The 23,100-nt window shown below is 37.9% G+C and overlaps 1 protein-coding gene across 5 annotated transcripts in view; it reads left to right on the top strand.

Annotated features, from left to right (window-relative positions):
• cbfa2t2 (CBFA2/RUNX1 partner transcriptional co-repressor 2) overlaps positions 1–23,100 on the top strand; it is a 49,139-nt gene that overhangs the window by 4,274 nt on the left and 21,765 nt on the right. Inside the window, exon 1 of one of the 5 annotated variants that reach the window (XM_049479528.1) lies at positions 14,218–14,764. The exons of 2 other annotated variants lie outside the window; for them this stretch is intronic. The gene's annotated coding sequence lies outside the window, so the exon portion shown is untranslated. Of the gene's footprint in view, positions 1–14,217; positions 14,765–23,100 lie in introns of those variants that run through there. 2 more of the 5 variants (XM_049479527.1, XM_049479526.1) reach the window with 2 other exon arrangements.

The following is a 23,100-nucleotide window of genomic DNA, read 5'->3' as shown; positions in this document are numbered from 1 at the left end:
TAGCAGTTTTCTGCTATTCTGTCAAAGCTGTACGCAATTGGGAGTGGTTAGGATTTGATTGTATACAGCCAAGGTCACTTTCTGATTTAACTCACCTGTTAATGATCAGGTTTAGTTGATCATTAGTTAGTTGATATATATGTCATTTCGCCAGAAAGCTAGTCCTTTGGACATTCCCACACCTGATAGTGAGCTATATGCATGCATACCATTAGGAAGGTACACATATGTGCAAGAAAATCAGAAGTCTTTCAGGGTTTGTAGTAAGTACAGATACTAAAAGAACCAATTAACGCTTTTCAGCTGGCAGATTTTATTTTTCTAGATTTTCTTATTTAGTGTAATTCCATTCATATTCCATGTTTATATCTGATTTCTGCATTTATTCCTCAATTACGTGATCTCAGAGCCCTAGCTACCCTCATGTTACTATACTAGCCCTGTACAGCTCATATTGAGTAAACTGATATCAAGCATGAAACGTTTTATTTCATTAAATAACAATTGTCTGTTGTGTGAATATGTCTTCAGTTATTGTGTGGTATCTAACATAAGCTTTTGAGGAACTTTTTGAGGAAAGGAGCAGTACTAGACTTAGGTCTTGGTGATTGTTTGCCCAAATATATCTTAAAAAATAGTGCTTCTTGTGTAATGCCAAGCTCAAGCACCTGTACCTTTGGCTGTGTGTTTTTACGGCCTTCTCCGCTATATTTGAAGTTGGGGGAAAATGAAGGTTGTTGGCACTATTGGCATACTGGCATTACTTGTAAGAGTCATCACTGTTTTAGCCTCCACCTCCATGCTGAGAAATAAGGACCACGAAAGCATGAAGTTGATTAGGTAAACCTGTTTAAGACTGATGCTTGTGTGCACAGGATCTGGATGACTGTTGCAATTCTTTGATTAGCAACTGTGCATCTGGTATCCTTTTGTGTGTATGTGTGTGTATGTGAGAGAGAGAGAGGGAGAGAAAGAGAAGGAGAGTTTAAGAACAGATTATCCACGAAGGGAAACGCGATGCGGTAATTGACATCAGCTCCGCCAGATGTTTCTTGTTGCGTGGCGCTGTGTGGACAGGCTGGGGAAGATGGGATCCAGATGTGGCAGCTCCTCCGCCAGCGCCTATTGCCCAGAACGGCGGCCTGCTGGAGACGAGGGCTATTAGAGGGACTGGACCTCCTGGAGTCGAGCCTGTGTGTGTAGTTTAGAGTCGCGGATATGAGCTTGTCTTTTATGCTGATTGCTGCCTCCTGTCTTTTTTAAAGCCGTTCATATGCTGACCTGGCCTCTTGCTTCCCAGGCCAAAGCATCTCCTGAATGCAGTGTAGCATTGAGTTAGCGTTAGCTCTGCTCTTTGGGGTGGAAGGGGTGGTTTAGATGGATAGTCTGAGAACAGTTTAGTCATTTTGATGTCTTTAGCTCTTCTGAAGTCTCAAAAAGGAACTTTGATTGGTTATTTGAGGGATGATGTGAGATGATGTAAATTTGGTGTAAGAGTGAGTGAGTAAAACCTTTTAAAAGCTCATGCATTTTTGCTAGAAGCTACATAGAAGGCAGCATATGAGGAATGGGAATGAATTGGAGCTTTGGAGTTCTCTTAGCTGTACTATTTCATCTAATGATGCTTCACTTTGTTTCATGAACTTAAAACACAGATCTGAGCAAAAGTTTTAGTCGTCCAGGAAGATTATACTTACATACAGAAACATCTCAGCATAAATTCCTTATTTGCGGATCGAGCACTGTATACACTGGACCAGTTAAGATGATTTTGATTGTAAAATGCTGTTGGGAAAGTAGGTAAGAAGAGTTTATTTGCCCAGAAAACACTATTATAATTCATGTACAACATTTAATGGCAGTTTACGTTTTTAAATGTCCCATTAATAGTTATTTAAGGTATCATTTAATACCTGTTTTTTTGAGTAGTGAGTAAGGTCAATAAGGTGGAATAATTGGAACATATCAAGGCAATATGCTTTCTTGGATCAAATTCTGACTACCTTAAAAGATTACAAATTTTCTGTTACTTTTTCTAACCTTAAAACATTTAATGTAGTGCTTTTCCAGTCAGAAACTCTTCTTGCCAAAAAGTAAAATCTATATATTTTGAACATTGTTTGAAAAACTGTTGCTGCTTTATGTCAACCTGTAATATCAGATCTGTATTTAACTGTTATACAGTGTCTTAATTGGTGTGTAGCAGACCCAGACATCGCACATCCGCCATTAAAATGAGTCTGGAATCAGTGTTTAGGCCTTTACTGACCCTCCAGTGTGCTCATGTGCATTTAAGGGTCAGCGAGAAGCCTGAAAATAGATAGTCTTGGATCATGTTTGATGCTATTCCTGGTTTTCCTAGAAGTGACTTGTTTTGGTTTGGTTTAAGTGTTGGTGCTGACTTCTACTCAGAGGATTTCATTCAGTAGATAAGTGTCCGTAGCAAAAGCCACTTCCATTGTTTAGAGCTTTGGGTTTAGAGCCTCATTTTCTCACTCCTTTACTCTCTCTCTTTTTTTTCTCTCTCTCTCTTTCTCTCTCTCTCTTCTCTCTCTGCACGTGAGCTTTTGGATTGTTTGCTCTGGTCCTGGTCCACCAGCCCTCCCTTTCCTCCCTGTTTTTGTCTGTCTTGGTGGGAAAGGACAAAGCCCCTGGCCAGTTCAGTAGACTGTCATGGGGGAGTGCTTAAGAGCTTGTGAAAGGCCCATCACCACATTAAGCTTCTTGCATAAAACACACACACACTCTGTCTTTCCACCTTTATCCAGCTTGAGCCCACTGCTACGAACAAAACCTGCATCGGAGCGGCCCCCTTGCTTTTTTATAGTGGAGTCTGAGCATTTCCCTAAACCTGTCACTCCAGGTCCGTCATCTATTTCTCTCTCTCTCTCTCTCTCTCTCTCTCTAACATTTTCCTCTCCCCCTCCCTGTCCCTCTTTCACTGTCTGTCTTCGATGGGAAAGCCAGCTGTTCTGTGGCTGTCAGCGGCCAATGGATTATTAAAAAAAAAATAAGTCAGTCCCTTCGCTCCAGACTGTGGGAACTCTTCCTGTGCGCTGACAGAGTGTCTAAGTGAGTGTGAGTGTGTTTGTGGTTGGTGTGTATACATACACACACACACCTCTTGAGTCTCTTGAGGCTTAGTGGATGTGTAACTCACTGCATAGGGCTTTTGTGTTTTACAGTTTATTTACAGCGGATTATTAATTATGAATATGACCGTCAAATCTGTCAAAAGTTTACAGTACAGGTCATAGAAAAAGACTGCTAGGCCTGTAAAAGCCAAATACCTTCAGTATACTGTGAGCATGCATGATGTGTATATGCTATATGTATACTCATATGTTGCACTTATTGCTGACACTAGGGGTGGGCAAAATGACCCTAAAATAATATCACGATATTTCTTGTTGGTTATATGACAATATTATGATAATATGATAATATGACAAAACACTGAATTTAAAAAAACTATTTTAAGAATACACAACTGCAACAAAATAAAAAAATAAATTGTATTATTGCATACAATATGATATGGCACAACTAACTGAGATATATAAAAAAAATACAATTCTTTTTTTCAGATTTGTAACAGAAATCAATGATCCAGAATGTCATGATACTAGTAATGCACTCCAAATATCTCCATATATGCAGAATTAAAGTAAAATAAATGATACTGGACAGATATAATCTGTCTCTAGTAGATATATAACGGGAAATTATGTGATAATTAGGGGTGGGTGATATGGCACGATATGTATAATATCGATCACAATATTAAAAAATCCTGACAATATTATTGCGTACTCTACGATATGGCACACCCCTAGCTGACACAGATGTGCAAATGCTCATACACATGCACACACATAGCTTGGGTAGATTCTGTAAATAAGTACTGCCAATAGATTAGGACTCTCTGGAGAAGATACACATGAATCAATTGGCACCATGCCTCATGCCAAGGTGTGGATAATTATAAAATGTATAAACTGAAGCACGTGACTATTGAGCTGTGGAACTGTGCTGTTTATCTGTCTATCTAGCTAACTATCTAATCTGTCTATCTATTATATTTCAGTATATATATATATATATATATATATATATATATATATATTTAACTGCAGTTGTCACTACTTGAACTGGAAAATAATTATTCAGACATTTGATCTATTAAAATTAGTTGGGGGAATGAGTTTACAGGAGATTTTTTTGTGTGATGACATTGTGTGGTCAAATCAGATTGACAATTCTCATTGCGCATCTTTCAATATGTAACAATTATCGTGCAAAGTGCCATATTAGCATATGATTACAATATTCATCCTCCAGAATCAGAGCGTTTTCTCTGTTAAGTCTTATACAAAGGCTTTAAACTCAGTGTTCTATGAACATTGCTGTGAAGATGTGTGGGTGTGTATGTTTGTACACATCCTTACTGCCTTTGAGGGGAAGCAAAGTGTTTGTGTTCACATCACGTGTGTGTGTGTGTGTGTGTGTGTGTCCCTGAGGCATTATGAGGGATTGTGTCCTTGACAAGCCAGAACAGGTCCAGTCATCCAACCTGAGGAAAGGCATGACACCCCCCCCACACCAAACACACACACACACACACACACACACACACCACAGTGTCTCTCCTTACAGCCAGGTGTGCTCAACGCACAGTGCAGCTGAGCCACCTGCAAAGCACAGGTGTGTGTGTGTGTGTGTGGTAATAACACAGCTGCCTCTCTAGCCCAGAGGCCAACAAGCAGCAGAAAGATGGATTAAAGGATAAACTGCAGGTGAGCAAGAGACACACACTCACAGGGACAGAAAGAGGGGGAGAGAGAGAGATTTAGCGTAACTGTGCTCTTTGAAGAAAGGCTTTATCAAAATGGTCGTTTTTGAGTAACGGGGACTTTCTCCTCTCTCTGTCTCTCTGTTCCTCTCCTCCCTCGTCCTACATCACCTTCCTCTCTTCCACAGTGGAGCTCTCTGTGCTCTGTGGAGATGCTGCTCAGCAGTGTACTGACCTCCAACTCTAAACCATTTTCTGTCTATTCTCTCATTATGTTCTGTATCACTGTTATTTATTTGTTTTTTATTTTATTGACTTGGAAAGCCAATTTTCCAATTCATATTTTTAGCAACTCTACTGGCACATGCCTCCTCTGTAACAATGCTAATGCAGCATCACTGGGTATCCAGCACACTTATAGCAAAGCACCAGATCCCCAGCTTTGATACATCAGCTAATAGATGCCTTTGTTGACCTACCTTACACTAGGAGTAATGTAGGGACAGAGCGCCACCTACCTACTAGGGCTGCACGATATATCATTTAAGCATCGTCATCGTGATGTGCGAATGCGCAATAGTCACATCACAGGACATACAATGTCACTTAAGGCAATTAAATCAAACCCGTCATGTTGCAATGGTCATGTTGCATGGCCTCCATCCACATGGTTGGGCACGTGCTTGTAAACGTGGGCACATGTTGAAAGCTGTGCACCTCAGTCCAGCACAGTTTTGCAGCGCAGATATTTCCAGTTACATCTGAATTCACGCTTTTAATCCCAGAAAAACGCTCTTATTTCTCTTTCAAAAGCCATTTAAATGCCTGATTAAAGGGTCGATTACTGTTGTTTTGCTGTTTTCCTCGGGTTTCCTCGAGTGCTCGGCACTGACTCAGCTCTTGATCTGTCTGGACGTGAGACAGTTCAGTTCATTCAGATTAGTGCTTGAACACTGATTAAGCACCGAGCATTCAGAAGAATCATTTTTAACTGGGCAGATGTGATTCATCTGCATTCAGAGCAGATGAATCCGATTCCAGGTTATGTTCAGTCAGAGAGAGAGAGAGCATGCTTAGTCAGAAACGTCACTCCTTACTATGAGTGAATGAGCTACTGAGCTCAAGTCTCCTTTGCTCCACCAGCCAAGTAAGTATGTAAGTACGTTAAGACGCGTGACGTGGCCAGAAAAACATGACACCCAAAATTTTAGAATGAATATTTAGGCTTAGTAATAATATTATACGATTGCATATTATAATATTAAAATATTACAATATTATATTAGAATGAATATATTAGGCTTATCAGTAATGGTCGTTCCAGGACACTGGTACCATTTAACACTATATTTTATCCCTCCACTCAAAAATGCTTCTGCTTTCAGTTTAGAAACAAAATAATATTAACTGCCACTTTAATGTTGATCTATAAAATATAATTTCAATATTTATAGGCACAGTATAAATGCTATCGTCCTTGGTGTATGTAATCACAGCCTAATATAGCTGGGTGATATGGCAACTTTTTTTTTTTTTTACCACAGTATTAAAGATATCCATGTAATATACAGTGTTTTTTATCATGTTTTACTCACAGACAATGCATCAGCAGTGGCAGATTTTTAAAATCTGCCATTTAAAAATTATTTTATACATAGCACAGTGACTTATATAGAGATTTTTCTGCATATGTTTCAGTTTAACTAGATTTTTACACAATCTGTAATGAAATGTAGTACTTTAGACAGTGATTATATCCTTGATATGCATATTTGCCAAAATGATAAGAAAATGTATTAGAATACAAGGGAAATATTGATATATTATCCAGGTCTAGGCTCTGTGTTTTTTAATTGATCTGAGTGACCTGTAACTGTTTCGGCCCCTAAAATACAGTAATCAATATATAATATTGACTCAGCCCACCCTGTGCAGCTGTTTCCCCTTGAATTCTCTCTCAGCTGGTTGATGATGTGCAGTGCTGTATTAACAGTGCTGAGAGTCGGGTACGGCTGGGACTGAGGGACAAAGTTAGTAATGATGAAAACTGAATTTTGGGTTTTAAGAAAAAGAAACAAAATCACCAGGGTCACTTTGGAACCTCATTTGGTCATAGTTTTGAGTGCATGGCAGAAAAGTAAGTGTGTGTGTGTCTGTGTGTGTCTGTGTGTGTCTGTGTGTGTCTGTGTGTGTCTGTGTGTGTCTGTGTGTGTCTGTGTGTGTCTGTGTGTGTGTCCTCTGTCTGTGCTCTCTTGGCTGCAGGCTGTGGAAACTTCAGGCTGATGCAGCCAAATGAGCGTGTGACCCACCTCTCAAATTTTAAGTACAGACTTATGCACGTCTCTCTAACACACACACACACACACACACACACAAACACAAACACACAACTATGCATTTATCTCTATGACATTTATACACAACACACACATACACACTCACTGTCAACATGCTGCTTATTCTTTTCATTTTTTTTCTTTCTTTCTTTCTTTCTTTTTTTTGCTCTCTCACTCACACACACACACACACACACACAATGTACAATCATACAATACAAATACATTCTGGCTACATATAACCTTCTCCTTGTGTGCACACATACACATATGCTTACACACACACATTCTCACTGTGAGTCTTGCAGAAGGTGTGTGTGTGTGTGTGTGTGTGTGTGTGAGAGATGGGGGTGGGCAGGGTGCGTCGGGCTTTACTTAAACTAATGGCTCCCAGGCGTGCAGCATGGCCAGACATACTGGAGCCGAGAGCAGAGAGAAGGAATGCCACTCCAAACCCAGAGAGAGAGAGAGGGAGCGAGAAAGAGGGAATGAGAGAGAGAGAGAGAGGGGGGGGGGGGTGTGTGGGGGGAGCGTGTGGTTGGAAAGAGGTTATTTTGGCAGGGAGGATGGAGGTTTTGGATAGGTACAACTGGAATGTCTGTCGTTTTTCTCTGTATTGTGCACGAGTGTGTAACGCACCTTCTCCAACTATTCTCTAAATGCTGAAGCACAAACAGTGGCTCTATCTATATAAGGGAATTCTCCTCTGCTGTGCTAAAGGTGGCCTTGCCTGTTTATGACCCTTTCCGAGTGGAATCCAGTGCATTTTATTATGTATTCGTTCTCAGTTTCAGCTCCCAGTCGAGCCTGCAGCTGAGCTGAGCCTCTAAAACGAGCCGTTTTTGGAAGGAGACGGTGCTGAAGATGGTAGAAAGGCCTTGCTGTGTTGATTACAGAGCAAAATAAAAGCCTGATGTGTTTGAGCTCTCAGTTACAGTTAAACTGACTAATGTCCACCTTCCCCGGCGTATGTCTCAGTAATCAGGCCTGCTGTGAGGAGCAGCGCAGACGCAAACGAGCTGCAGCTGAGCGATGGTGCTGCTGAAGTTTGTGGAAATAAACAAAGATGGCATTGTTTGGGCTGGAGGGTCCGCAGCATGTTTCTCAACAGCCTGCTCTGAGAAATATGAAAGCCATGCTCTACCTGTGGTGACCTGAGAAGCTACAAAATTGACTAATTTACCTCTTCTTGTTCTTGTTCTTCTTTTGGCTTTAAAGTGAGAACTTATTTAAAAAAATTTCTCAGTATATATGTACCTGAAAGTCTGAACTAAAGTTTGAAACTGGGTAGTTTTGGTTTCTCACTGCAGTGTATTGAGCACTAGGGTTGCACTGCACAATGTTTAATTTTGGCATCAATTGCATTGCAATACACAAATACGCAATAGTCACAGCGTAAGATGTCAAATTGCATGCTTAAAAACGTTTCTGCTGCTTGATAATATACACTGTTCTCATTTTGTGTGACATTATCTACCACATAATTATATCAACCCAATACCATTATTTATTTTACTCCATTGATGCACAAATGCCTATATTATTATTTTTATGATGGCATATTTGATCATTAATGTCTGGTGAAATTTGGTAAAAAAATGGTGTATTTAAATATCACAATATACTATACTAAGTAAAGTCTCCTATGTAAAGGTTTTACTGCATATGTTTCAGTTTAACAGGATTTTTAAACTGTCTATAATTAAATGTAGTTCTTTAAACAGTGATTAAATCCTTGATAGGCCATGATATTTGCCAATACAATAAGAAAAATAATAATAATACAATGAAATATTGATGTATTGTCCAGCTCTAGGCTCAGTGGTTTTCCATTGTTTAGGATCAGAGTAGACCTGTAACTGTTTTGGTCTCTAAATATATAGTGCAGAACAACAGAGTATCACGATGCCCGTTGTCTCCCTATATCGTACCGCCATATCAGGCATCATCACACTCGTGGGCTTCATCTCCCTATACTTAATATTAGGTATGCATACTGCATGAATATTATTCTGATTAATGTGGTAACAAAAAAAACAAAAAAAAAAAACTTTTGTTTTCTTTTTCAGCCTAATAAGTAAAATACTTTTTTCTCCCAACATTTTTTCATATTGTTATCAAATCATAACCAGCTGGTTGTTAAGCTATTTTTATGTTGTTGAATGAAAACCTTTCTAAATACTTATGCTCTGAATTATTGTAATGTTTCATTTTGTCTGGTTTTGATTTTGTCCAAACAATTTCCAAATCAATTCGGTGGATAATGAGAATGATGGGTGTGCATCAGAACGCTTAATCTAATATTACAGTAATATTGTGGTGATATTTTCACCTAAAATGTATTATTTGAATGAGCTTTATGGTGGAGGAGTACAACTTGTATGCTCAAGTCTAAATATTCAGTTCCAAGTATTTCAGAAAACATTTGTGTTTGCCTCTCCTTCTTTTTGTTTATTTATTTATGTATTTTTGCTAGTTTTTGTATGCAAACCGATCCATTCTTGGCCTCTCAGTTGTGTTATCTCACATGTGCATGCACACACATTCAGTCTTCCTCATTATCTTCTTTGGCATGGGTCCTAAACTTCTGAGACTTGAGGCCTTTGGCTCTTTATTAACATGTAAATGAAGTTGGTGGGTGTAAACTCAGATTAACACAGGGCTATGGGCAGACCCCAATTTATTGAGTAAGAGTTGTTCCCCTAACAACACACACACACACACACTCTCACACACTCTCACACACTCTCAGAGTCTTTGAAAATTCTTCTTCTCCAAGCTGGCAAGTGATTTTATTATCATTCCTCTATATTTATGTTGTGTACGTTGGAATGTAATGACATTCTTCAGGTCTTTGGTGAAATCCAATACAGCAGCACTAGATAGTGTAACTCTAACCATCTAAGGAAGATAATATGAACTAAAAGAATAAGTAAACTAATGTATAAAGTATTGTTTTATAGATTAAAGAGTTTCTTGCAGCCAGTGGTCACTTGTAAACTGTAGACAGTGTTGTGTTAACGTGTCTAATGGCAGTATTTATAGAGTGTAAAGCTTATTAACATGCAGGTGTGAGGATGAGTTTAACTGCTAAACAATGGGAGTGGACCCAGGCTTCAGTTCTTCAGTCTAATAAATACAAGATACAGTTGGCATCACTTTCACCAACCCTAGAACAGAACCCTGCAGGACACCACAGAATATACTAAACTGAGTTTAGCATATTTTTTTTATTTGATGTTTCTTTTAATAATATCTTTGTGATAATACAGCACAGTTTAGAACAGTCATTATGACTCTGTCTATGTCTAGTTACTTGATTTCTATATTCTTCATCTGCCTCTGATTTGTAATTGGTAGGTTAGGTTTTATGTCTATGTTTTGTGTGAACTTAACCAATGGACACTCAGGACATCTTTGAGGCTTGATTGTAGAACTGTGGAAGGTCTTTAATAAAAATTTAAATGCATCCTTTTAATTAAAATAGCTTCTTTGGTGAGTTAAAGTGACTTTTGGTGTAGTAAAACCTGATAAAGAGTCTTAACCTTTGTTGAATAGACATTCTCCCGCAGCTTTCAGAGATCGAGTAATTTTGTGCTTTTTGCCCAGCACTCTTTACAATGGGCGTATTGAGGCATCCACTTTCCCCTGCAGATACATCGCTTTTTACACCATTATCCAGGCTCAAAGTAGCTCCACACCTCATTGTTAGAATCTGGAGAGGCCTGACATTTAAAACGAGGCATTAACTTTAAAAGTGATCAAGAAGCTCATTATAAAACACTGTTTACAACCTGTAGTGTATTTTCGGGCTCTTTATCATGTTTTACTACACCAAAAGTCAATTTTTACACCACAATTCTTCTTTAAAAATCCGTATTTGTAGCCTCTTAACTCTGTATATAAGTAACATACAATCTTGTGATGAGCTGCAATCGAAAGGGCAGACTCTTCCGATTGAGAAAATGATTTAAGCCTATTTCTGTATTTTATAAAACAAAAAAAAACACAAAAAAAACAAAAACATAGATACTAATAGAAACATTAAGAACACTGGCAAGTTTGTGAACCTCAGAGGATTTATCATAATGTTACAACAGTTCACTCAGTTCTTTATTCAAAGTGAATAAGACAAGGAACAGCGTATAAATCAAATAAAATATGAATAAAATCAATACAATGATTCATAGCAGCTTTTAAGGATCAGCGAGTAGAAGAAGTGCAGGTGTGTAGTGGTGGTTAAGAGGTGTGGGTTATTTTGGCCAGTCTATAAGTAGACTAAAATCAGCAGTGATGTTAGATAGAGGAAAAAAAAAATAATATATATATATATATTTTTTTATATTAGAAGCCAAGCTTTTAAAAGCTGTGGTGATTACATGACATGATTACCTGTGCGCTTAAAATGTGTGTGGGCTTGAGCCCAAGGGAGTATTTCTATGTGAAAAAACTGGAGATGCACTTATTGTGTGGCTTGTTATCGGTTTAAGTGTTGATTTTAGAAACCGTTAAGCTTAGTTGAGTACTTTCATTTTGTCATTCTGCTTCTATACACCCTTTTATAGTATTGTGAATATTGAATATATAAACTCTGAAGCACTGAAGCTACATTAAGTTTGGAGGTGTGTAGTGATGAACTCTGAAGCTACATGAAGTTTGGAGGTGTGTAGTGATGAACTCTGAAGCTCCATGAAGTTTGGTGAACTCTGTGCACTATGCTCCTCATATATCACTGACAGTTGGCTGTGGAATATTTAGTAGTCAGTAGTAAAATTTCACGACTGGACGTGATGCACAGGTGCTGCACAGAAGCCCCTGACAGCCTGAGACTCATTCTTTCACTAGTGCTTGTAGAAGCAGTCCCAGCATGACTAGCTGCTGCTTTTATTACAGACCTGTGGCCATAGAAGATATTGAAACACCTGAGTTCAATGATTTACATGGCTGAGCTGATACTTTTGGCAATAATGTGTGTACATGTGTGCGTGTTTGTCTCCAGTGTGTGTGTGTGTGTGTGGATCAGTTTCATCACGGCTCGCCTCAGTTCAGCCTGGGAAGAAAAACACTTCCCATGTGCAGCTGTGTGAAGATCGGCTGCACAGCTGCTTCCACGGAAATTGTGTGCATACACACACGCGCATCCGAACATGGTCATGGTAAAAATCGAGTATAATTTATGAATACGTAGAGGGCTGTAGAGAATAGAGACCATTCCGTGTCCGTCTCACACTCTCTCGCACGAAAAAAAGCTTTATTGGCTTGACTAATGACAACAATATTGCCAAAACATTACAACCATACAAATAATAGCAAAATTACAGTAAAATGAAAGCAACAATAAATACAAAATAAGTGGCAACAGGAGTGAAAAATATCAGTAAAGACGAATCATGTGTGTGTATATATTTTATATACATACTTCTACCTATACACACAATACTTTACTGTAAATTTAAATGAAAATAAACATTTCAGTAATTTTGACTATAAATGTAATAGTTTCTATTATTTTTACCTGTACCTTTGAGATTTGTACTGTCACTATCTCAAAGGTATTGTACTGTCACTATCTCTCTCTTTCTTTCTCTCACTCTCTTTCTGAGATGGGGATGGAGGGAGGTTGTGTGTGAACTTCAGCAGATGATCTCTCTATGATAACTTTAGCTCACTTAATGATTGACTGTGTGTGTGTGTGTGTGTGTGTTTGCACCTGGTGAAATGAAGAACTGCACCTGGTGAAACGGAGCAGGAGTACTCTGAATTGACTCCTACACACACACACACACACACACACACGCACACACAGACATACACACACACACACACTTCCTCATATACAGTAGCCGTATGTCATTGAAGGTGTGTGTCCGTCACCGAGTCATTAGGGAAGTTCACAGGCACTGAGCGCGCTCACAGTGTTTAGCGGTTAGTTCACACCTCATTCAGCCCAGTCTACAAACTGAGACATCCAGCACCTCATGGTCTGCTGCTCTTTAACACACCCTGTGTGTGTGTGTGTGTGTGTGTGTGTGTGTGTGTGTATTTGTGTGTGTGTGTGTGTGTGTGTGTGTGTGTGTGTTTTTTAGCAGTTACATCAACAAAATCTCCATTAATTTCAGACTAACAGCGTATCTAGTGTATTTTACATTTAAAAAAATGTTGTTTAAAAAAAAAAGAAAAACTATTTTTTCTATTTACTGCTAACATACAACAGTATACAAGACAACGTTGTAATGTTAACTAATTCTACCTCCTTTTTGTATTAATGAAATAATGTTTAATTCTTTAAATAATGTTTTAATTGGTATTTATTAAATATTTACCATATTTCTCACAGAACAAAGTACGTGTAACATTTGCCCATTATTGTGCATCACTAGTGTATAATTATCACATTAAGGTCCGATCATGACTTTCTTATAAAATTCTTGTATTTTTTTATTTCTCAGTTAGGGGTGCCATATCATACCATATCATATATCATATCATACCATATCATATATATGCAATAATATAAGTGTTTTTGTGACAATGTGCATCTGCTTGTTTAGGTAGCCAGCAAAACTGTTATAACCAGAAAGAGGTTTTGGGATCCTACCAGACACCTCTTCTTGTTTTCTTTAAAATAAATATATCTGAGTTTACAGGAATGATGGCATTAGAAGAACATTGATGCCATTTATTATTTATTTATTCTCCCCATAAATCCCAATCAGGACCTCTATTACCTTTAATTTAAAGGAAAAAATCTTAAGAATTGCTGCTTTAACAGTATAACGTGTGTTAAATACTTATTATTTTAAGAGCTACTGTTATATGAATATCTGAGCTATACTGTTTTTTTTTTTGGTCTGAATACAGTCTTTTCTCTGTTTTTTCTTTTCTTTCTCTTTTTTTGAGCATCCCCTCCTCCCTCCTTCCTCCCCCACTCCTGCAACTGGCACATACTTTGTTTGACCTTTTAGTGCCAGAACAATTAGTTATGTTAATCGCCCGGCCCGCCTCACTAAATACATTAAATAGATTATCAGCTGATTGGCCGGGAGCCACTAAGTGGGCGTGTCACTATCCCAGCAGGAGACGCTCTGTGAGTGAGCACTGTGAAAGAGGGGTGTGTGTGTGCGTATGTGTGTTTGTGTGTGTGTGTGAGAGAGAGAGAAAGAGAAAGATTGAAAGAGAGAGCGAGAGCAATTGAGGTTGTTAAGAGAGAGAGGAGGGAAAGTGAGAGAGCAGAGCGACAGAAGGAGGGAAGAGGAAAGTGGAGAGATGGAAACGGAGAGAGCTAGAAGCTGAGAGAGCAAGAGAGAAAGAGAGAGAGAGAGAGGAAGAGAGAGAGAGGGGGAATAAAGAAGTACTGCTGAATCTCTTCACCCATCTGGGCTCCATCTGTGTTTCTCCGGCTGCGAGAGGACCTCTGCTCACATATGTGGGGGGCTTACGCACACATGCCCCACATATGAAGGAGAGGAACGAGGGCACGGAGAAAAAGGAGCTGTAGGACGACGAGAACACAAGGAACCCACTGTTTTTTGGTTTTTTTTTTAGTTGTGTTTTGCCTTTTCTTTTCTTTTTTGTTTTGTTCTGAGGCCAGGAAGAAAGAGATAACTGGACCATCCTGTAGAGGAGGTGAGGTGAGGTGTGTTTTTGTGTCTTTCTCTCTGTTTATCTGTCTGTATCTCTCTTTCTCTCTTTAAGTATATCTATCTTGTATGCCTGTGTACTTGTGTAAAGCTGCCTGTGGCTCTCCTCTTCTACTTCTACTCTTGCCTACAGTATATCTTCATTTATAATACTTCACTTATAAACCCAACAACCTACTGAGTCTTTCACGCCTCTCTTCCAAAGCATAGTAGGAGGAAAGTGCAAAGTGTGGATGTTTTTATGTGGTCTGCATTGTGCACAGATTGCAGGTAGTCTTCTTTTTTATCACAACTGCCTCCTGTCAGAATGGTCTGCTTTGGTTGGATTTGAATGCTGAAGGACTTCATGGCTTCATGGTGATCATATTTATACTTATTTACGCAGTGCTGCACTGTAGGGTTCTATAGGGGCTGTATGTGATTTTGACTGTCATGCTGGTATAAGCCTATTTTGATTGGGGTTGTAGGCTTGTTCCATGGGTTTCTGACCACAAACCAGTTGTGTTTAAAGAAAGCAGATTATATATTTTTATGTTTTATATTTATATATATATATATATAATGTTATATAGTTATTTATTTTTGGAGGCGCATGTTTGCTAATCCACGTGGCACATGCTGAACCCAGCACAGAAGAATGCCATGCTGGAGAAATCTGAGAGTGAGCGAGATGTTCCTCCTTCTCTGTATCCATCTGTCTCAGCATCATAGCTTCTCTGTCTTACTTCCCTTACAACAGATGAGTAGTGAATCTAATGTTTTAATGTTTTAATGTCTGTTTTATTGATTGATTGGTTGTAGTCACAAATTTGAGATTAATAAAAGGTAAAAGATGCTTTGTGGTGAGAGCATCTTTTAAAATAGATCAGCAAAACTCACATACTGTCTCACACACACACTGTACGATATGGTGTGAAATTGTTAGCATTATATTTCTTCCTCTGGTGTAGAAATGTGCTTTGTGTAGCGTTGGCATGGTGGCCCATTTAGTGATTCAGGCAAACTATAGTATATAGTTATATGGATGTATCCATGTATTAAAAATTAGTGTGATCTGATTTTCAAGGTTTATATATATATATGTATATATATATATATATATATATATATATATATATATATATATATATGTATATATATGTATATATATATACATATATATATATGTATATATTATGGTATTGTACCATCTCTAAATGGAATGTAATACTCCAAGCCATAATCAGCCAAGGAAGGGACGTAACAACATGACAATATAATGATTATGTTAGATTATTAAGCATAATTAATAACTTAGTTTTATGAATGGCTTAGAAATGTAACATTTTATCCTAATTTTAGTCATTTTCTGTTCCCACCCAGTAGTTACGACTCCCTGTCATGGATTTTTTTTTTTTTTTTTAATCGATGCCAGTTGTATTCCTTAAGACTCCTATGACATATTAAACTGCTAATGTCTCAGATAGACACTTGGACAGTTGCATCAGTTGGGAGCCCAGTATTAAGAGCAATTAATTACTTTGTTATTCCTATTTTTTACATTTTGAATCAGAATACAGAAACTACTGTGTTATTATTTGGGTAGCTGTTCAGTGTATTATAATTTGTGGGGTCCCAAAAGGTTCTATGATGTGACCTATGAAATTGTTGACAGTTATGCCAGTAATGTAATCATTATAATCATTCAAGCCTTACATACAATAATGCTAATCAACTAATTTAATACATTATTCATCACGTTGTAGAGGCATCGTTTGCCTCTAATGCAACAAATATACAGATTACAGATTATTGTAGTAAGAGTACTGGCTAGTATGATTTTTCTTTTTCTTTTTTTTTCAAATCTGCCAATACTACTAGTGCATACTGTCTCTGTACTGCTAGAATATTTTGATTCTGGTGGTCTTGCATCATCAGAATGTCTGTAATAATCATAATAATATTAAGTTTAATATTTTTTCCTGCATTGCCAACCCTAGTTATTGAAGTGTATTGAAGTGTAACAGCAAAACAGGACAAGATAAATGCCCTGGGACTAAAATGTCAACGCTCACTTGCTTCTCTGATGGTTTCCTATAGCTGTGTGTTTAGCAGCATCAACGTTTCGCAGAGTTTAGCTGGAAGCGGTGCTGCGTGGAGTTGAAGAAGTCCTCAGGGCTGTGTTTGTTGCAGACTGCTTGTCACTGCAGGCCTGCGTAATCTTAGCAAACACAATCTCCAGGCAAGCCCTGACAGACATACACCAGAACACGCTGCATACTGTCAGACTGACAGCCCTCTCTGTGTGTGAGAGTGTGTGTGTGTGTGTGTGTGTGTTATTTTCCCTGCAGACTGGCTGTCTGCTTTCCTGTAAATTTACAGAGGTTTGGGCTGTGTGTAATGGACGGCCACCATTTATCAGCCTTCTACTAGAGACGAGAGGCAAGAGAGAGTGATGTTAGTGTGTTTTCCTGCATTCCTAATGCATTCCTAATTTTACAGTTTATTTAAACCCCTGTTTTCTCATGCTTATGAGTTTAGGGGACACTTCAGTGAGCCAAAGTGAGGCCAAAACTGAAATGAGTGTGATTTCTAAGAGAAATATACATATTTGTACTGTTTTTGTGTGGAAATACACACGCATCCACCAATTCATACATATACATACATACACACACACACATACACACCCATGTACACACACACATACACACATGGTGCAGCTGTTGACCAGCGCAGCCGCCAGAAGGAAGTACCAGATTAGTTGTGCGAGCTGGAGCTGCGATAACTGTTGTGCTGTCATCAGAAAAGCTATTGATCCAACCGATTAGCTCTGAAACAGCCGCTTTACCATGCTGTGTGTGTGCGCCGCTCAATAAGGTCATTGTCCCATTCATTCCCTCTTCGAAGTTGCCAGTGTGGCCTCTGGTCCTCTAGGGTTCAACAGGGTTCAGTGGAGAATCATAAGGCATATCTTCTTGTTTTCTTATATTAGAAACATAAATTTATTGATAATAATAATGTAGTTAGTACTGATAATCTACTCGATATGCTTTTAACTAGAATTAAACAAGAAAATTTGCACAAATCTTATATTTGTCTCCAGTATATTAGACTTTATCACTATTACATGTGTAATAACAGTGTAATTATACATTAACAATAATGTAAAGTAAAGATAATGTAATTGCAGTTGATGTGTTCTGTGTTTATGAATGTAATACAGGGGCACAGCTTAATGTATCAGCTTTTTTAAAAAAATTACACTAATGTAATTAGTAAGTAAAGCAATCAAAATATTTGTACCAGGATATTATGTTGCTGTCCAATGAAAAAGAAGTATCTCCAAAACAGCAACTTTACAGGAGAGAGAAAAAAAACTTCTAAACTTCCAATAGAAGTCAATGTAAAAAGAGTTTGAAATGAATATTTCAGGTTATTTTGAAGAATTTCTATTGGTCCATTCATCAAGAAATTTTGGCACAGTGTAAGGGACAGTTTATCTGTTTAAATTATGTAGTAAACTAAATATCAACAAAAATGGAAATACTTGTTTTTCATTGGACAGCGGCGATATTCTGTCTTATGTCGTAATAGATGTGTAATAAGAGGGTAGTTATTTGTCTATAACGGCTGCTTAAATGACAATACACATGAAAATACACTTGTGTATTTTGTGTGTTTACATCGAATAGGACTCAAAACGACTCCTATTAAGATTTTCATATGTTACATATGGATTACAGTGACACAGCTTGGGTACTTTAAGTTTATCATTTACATTACTTAAGTTTATTATAGTTACATAATATTGCTATAACATGAACTGTTAACTGAGTAACTGCAAAATTATTATAGACACTTTTATAAACTATAAAGTGTGGCGAAATATTTAGTTTAAATCCTTATTTAAATGTAAGAAATGTATTTAATCATAATTCCAAACTACTAAAGATTTCAACATTATGATGAATACGTTTCAATAATTACACCTGACCACACAACCAGTAGCCAAAGTGCTGTGTTCACTGACCCCAAACCACACTTTAACCCACTCCGTTCAGCAGCAGAGCCCCCTGGGAGCTCCACAGTCAGTTAATCTTCTGCTGGACCCCCAATTACAGCGAGAGGACCAGGGCTTGACCTGCCGCTCACTGGTGTTGCGTGTGAGGGAGTTAGTGAAGCTGTCAGGTTTTTATGGGAGTGTGAGGCTTTTGTGTGTCTGTTAAACACAATAATGGCCTGTTAGTCAGATATACATGTTTGCTCATATTATTAGTTTTTAGTTTTAAATGGATAGAAAATCATCTTTATATATTAATATAATAATGACTCAGTGTCTCCTCCGTAAGTGTGAAATGACCTGAGATGATTAACACCATAGAGCCAATGGCATGTTTCACACCTGGACCTGACCTGCACATGTCTCTGTGATGAGTAGTAAACTTAGTACACCCGGTAAACAGACTCTAAACTTTAGTCAAAACAGAGTTTTTATTACTTTTCTATGTGAACATAATAAGTTGAAGTTATGCAAAAAAAAAAAAAAAAACATGCATCTCCTTCTTATTTTTATTAGTGGAAGTCAATGTAAATTTGCAATTTTAGAGCAATAACCCAAAGTAAAGGACAATTACCAGATTCAAAATGTGACAAGAAGTAAAAAACAAACATGACTTAATAGTTTTACCAGATTTCTTGCCTTCTGTATATTAAACACACTTTGTTTTAAGGCAAGCCAAGGTTTACATGCTTTTTTTAAATATAATTTATTTTCTGATTTTGATTTTGAAATCTTAAGTATTGGCTGAAACATATCAGATATTTTTTAAAGAGCTGAGCCTTAGCAGCTTCTAGCTACTGGGTGATACGACCTGAAATTTGTTTGATGATTAATTGGACATTTTTACCTTTATGATGATGACGGATGATTTATTATAAGGAACACCAGATGTGTTATATTTATAATATAATATTTTTTCTTTGGTAAAAGCTACTGTTTTAGCTCACCTCTATGTGGCTTCGCTGTCGTAAATTGGACAGGGTGTCTATGTCTATACATATAGTAATATATTTTTAGGAGCTGTTATTTGAACACAGTGTGATTAGTAAGCATATAATAAAAATAGCTTTAGAAAAAGCAGATGGTCAGTTAGAAGCTCTGAGTGTCCGTTTTAGGTCATTTTTAATCAATCGCCCTGACCTATATCTGTGCTGTTCTTACTACTAACTGTACTATGTAACTTGGTAAACCAGGCAAAATCTCTTAACATGAAAGTGAGGATATGTGTGAAAAATCATGTAATATTATTCTACCGCCTCAGTCCACATGCTTCTTGCACTTTTCTGCGTCTCTCAGCTTACCCAGAAAAGAGCATCATTTAGGGATGATGGCTCATTTCCTGGATGTTGGAGAAGCCTAAAAGGAAGATATATACAAAATTCTCACATAGGATCAAAGCATCTAAATGCCAAAGTGTTGAATCTGTGTTGAACCATAGACCACACACATACTCTATGCCATAGATGTTGTGGCGAAGCAGATAGCAGCCACTGTGGTTGGTCCACTGTAGAGCTGCAACGATTAGTCGATATAATCTGCTATGTTGATTATTTAAAATTTTAACAGTACCACATTACACAAAGTGATGGGGACAGAAGCGCTATGGGAGATGGGTAAATGTCTCAATCACACAGTTTATACTTAACTTAATCAGTGTCTCCAAAAGTGCTCAAACACAACAGATTACATATTTACAGACTAAATATCAGTACTTTCCAAGTTTAAACAACATCCAGACATTTAAATGCCTTTTAAATCTCATGTTCAGCTGTTTTTCTATCATTTTTAGAGATGAAGGACATGGCAGAAGTAATCGTTGACTAATCAACTAATCTACTATTAGTTGATCTACTAACTAATCTACTATTAGAAACTATTCGAAAAAAATAATCATCAGATTAGTCAACTACCAAAATAATCATAGTTAATAGATGCAGCCCTAGTCTACTGAGGCTTGAATTTCCACCTTCAAGTTGTGTACCATGTAAGAAGATATTGGCCATCATGTTTAAACTACTTAAATGACATTTGAATGGCTCACAGGGGGAAAAAAGCATACAACTAAGATCCATATAAACAATAAATTTGTTTGTTGATTGTTTCTGCCCTGATTTGCTACAGGATTGAATCATTGCATTTATGGTAAAACCCAACCGTGTGTATCCTCATTTGACCCAATTTTCTGTCAAATTAGTTGTTTAATTTATTGTAGAGGTTCTTAATGGATATGAAGCCCTGACCTTTTACTGACTATATACGTAAAGTTCATCTCAATAATGTTGAAAAGTGTGGGGTCAAGAGGGGCAGTGCTTTGGTGTAATTAACAGAGCACACCACACACACACACACACACACACACACACAGAGAAAAAGATGGAAAAAGGCTAGAACCTGTTGCAGAGCTCTCTCTCTCTCTCTGTCACACACACACACACACACACACACACACACACACACACACACACATGGCCGCCTACATTGCTGGAGAGGAACAGATGTGTGAGCATTGTCGGTGCGTGTGTGTGGACTGACAGACACCAGGTGCAGCCTTTGTTTTCCTCGCCTTTGTCTCCACTGCCCTCCCATCCCCATCTCTCTCTCTCTCTCTCTCGCTCTCTCTCTCTCTCGCTCTCTCTCTCTCGCCCCCCTCCCCTTCTGCTGGGACACAGGTGACTGTTAGAGGCTCCAGCTGCCAACATGCTGCCCCATTAGGTCCATATGGTAGAGATGCAGGAGAAAAGGGGGAGGGGGTAGGTGGGGAGAACACACACACACACACACACACACTCCCCAAAGAAGTGATAGCTTAACCCTTTTGTATCCATGGCTCCAGGCTCTGTTTTGAAGCCCCCCAGCACCCCAGTGTGGGGTTTATGTGCGTGCTGGGTGCCCGGAGGCGGTACTAGGCTTTTCACTCTTTTGTCGTCGTGTGTTTAAATGATTTTCCAGTCTGGAAGCGCTCAAGTGCTTTTAATGGAAATCCGTATATCATTTTAAACAAAGGCAGAGCGGGCCTTTTTAAATCAGCTCTTTGTGCGAGTTGTGCCAATGTTAAGCTCTTTAGCCAGTGTCGGGGGGAGTAAATATCTATACTTATTCATTCACTTATTCATGCTGATGGACTTGGTTACGCTCAGCAGTGCACAGTGCACTCGCTCACTCGCTCACGCTTTTATGTCCAGCTCAGCATTGAGGATCGCGGGTTTGGGGTGTGAAAGCACCTGCTTTCGGTGAAGCTGTGGACTAATGTGCTCTGAACTTTTTGACCCAAACAGAAATCTGATCTAAGGCCCAATTATACAGTGCCAGTCTTTATTTCTTCATATAATTGATTTTCTACATTGTAGATTTACATGAAAGGCATGAAAACAATTAAGGGACACATATGGAATTTAGTAGAAAACAGTAAAAAACTTGTTTTTGTCCTCCACAATCTCCTAATCTAAACCTGATGAACTAAGATGGGTGATGGGTGTAATGAAGAAAAAGCAGCAACTATTGTTAAGCACCCCCAGGAACTCCTTCAAGACACTGAGATTAAAATACCAAAAGTGTGCAGATCTGTCCTCAAAGATAAATGTAATACTTAGAAGATTATAAAGTATAAAACAGTGCCAATCTTTTAAACACAAAGAGCCATAAATAAAAACTCATTACTACCAGGAGCCACAGGTTATGAATTTATACATATACAGCTCTGGAAAACAATTAAGAGACCACTTCAGTTTCTGAATCAGTTTCTCTGATTTTGCTATTTATAGGTATATGTTTAAGTAAAATGAACAATGTTGTTTTGTTCTATAAATAACAACATAAACAAAAACAAAATATTAACAAGAAATGTTGTCATTTAGAGCATTTCATATTCATAGGGTTTTAAGAGTTCAGAAATCAATATTTGGTGGAATAACCCTGGTTTTTAATCACAGTTTTTATGCATCTTGGCTTTTGACCTCCACCAGTCTTACACACTGCTTTTGGAAAACTTTATGCCTTTACTCCTGGTGTAAAAATTCAAGCAGTTCAGCTTGATTTGATGGCTTGTGATTAGTGATCATCCATCTTCCTCTTGATTATATGTCATATTATGTCTTCAATATTAAATTTACAACGTACAAAAAATGGATAAAAAGAAAGAAAATACATTAAATGAGAAGAGGGGTGTCCAAACTTTTGGCTGGTACTGTAAATGCACGAAAAAACGTCACTAAATTCCTTTTAATACAATAATTATCTTTTATCATTTTTGCTGTATATCAGATTTCCGTAATGGCTGGTTCTTTAATGGTT

This window comes from Astyanax mexicanus, chromosome 5, assembly GCF_023375975.1.
Source record: "Astyanax mexicanus isolate ESR-SI-001 chromosome 5, AstMex3_surface, whole genome shotgun sequence".
Taxonomy (NCBI): Eukaryota; Metazoa; Chordata; class Actinopteri; order Characiformes; family Acestrorhamphidae; genus Astyanax; species Astyanax mexicanus.
The sequence above is the reverse complement of the archived record's forward strand: the minus strand, read 5'-3'. Positions and strand labels throughout refer to the sequence as shown.